Source organism: Etheostoma spectabile, chromosome 6 (genome assembly GCF_008692095.1).
Source record: "Etheostoma spectabile isolate EspeVRDwgs_2016 chromosome 6, UIUC_Espe_1.0, whole genome shotgun sequence".
Taxonomy (NCBI): Eukaryota; Metazoa; Chordata; class Actinopteri; order Perciformes; family Percidae; genus Etheostoma; species Etheostoma spectabile.
In genome coordinates this window covers 23,563,157-23,563,647 of record NC_045738.1, presented here as the reverse complement: position 1 = coordinate 23,563,647, position 491 = coordinate 23,563,157, and the positions used below count along the sequence as shown (strand labels likewise).

Here is a 491-nt window from a genome sequence, read left to right as displayed (position 1 = left end):
TCAGGATACTATGCATCCTGATAAAGTTCCCTTGGCCTTTGGAATTAAAATAAAAAATTGTGGGGAAAAGAATACATTTTAAAAATCCTCCCAAAAAAGAAATCAAGATACATACATGGATCGATTTTTTTTTTCCCCCACCCCTACTTTATTAGACATTAGAAGACGTCAACACAGCTTTACAGTGATGCTAATTAAAAATAAACTAGTGTCTAGTCTGACCACCTGCTAATGTGAGGCTGAAAAGAGCAGGCAGCCAAGCAGACAAAGGTGATATCACACTGATAAAATTGGCCTGTTTCTGTAGCCCTGGAGTTGGCACTGCGTTTTCTCCCTAGCTTTTCACTGTTACCTCCGCCATCAACACCTAGGCTTCTTCCTCTCCCTTTTCTCCGCCACTACAGCCATGCTTTACCTCCAATTAACACTCGTTTGCTTCTGTGTATGCGAATGCGTGCGTGTGTGTGTGTGCGTGTGTGTGCGTGTGTGTG

General features: G+C 42.6%; 1 protein-coding gene across 4 annotated transcripts in view; it reads right to left on the bottom strand.

The window, feature by feature from the left end:
* LOC116690692 (furin-like protease kpc-1) overlaps nt 1-491 on the bottom strand; it is a 298,529-nt gene that overhangs the window by 139,530 nt on the left and 158,508 nt on the right. The window lies entirely within an intron of this gene.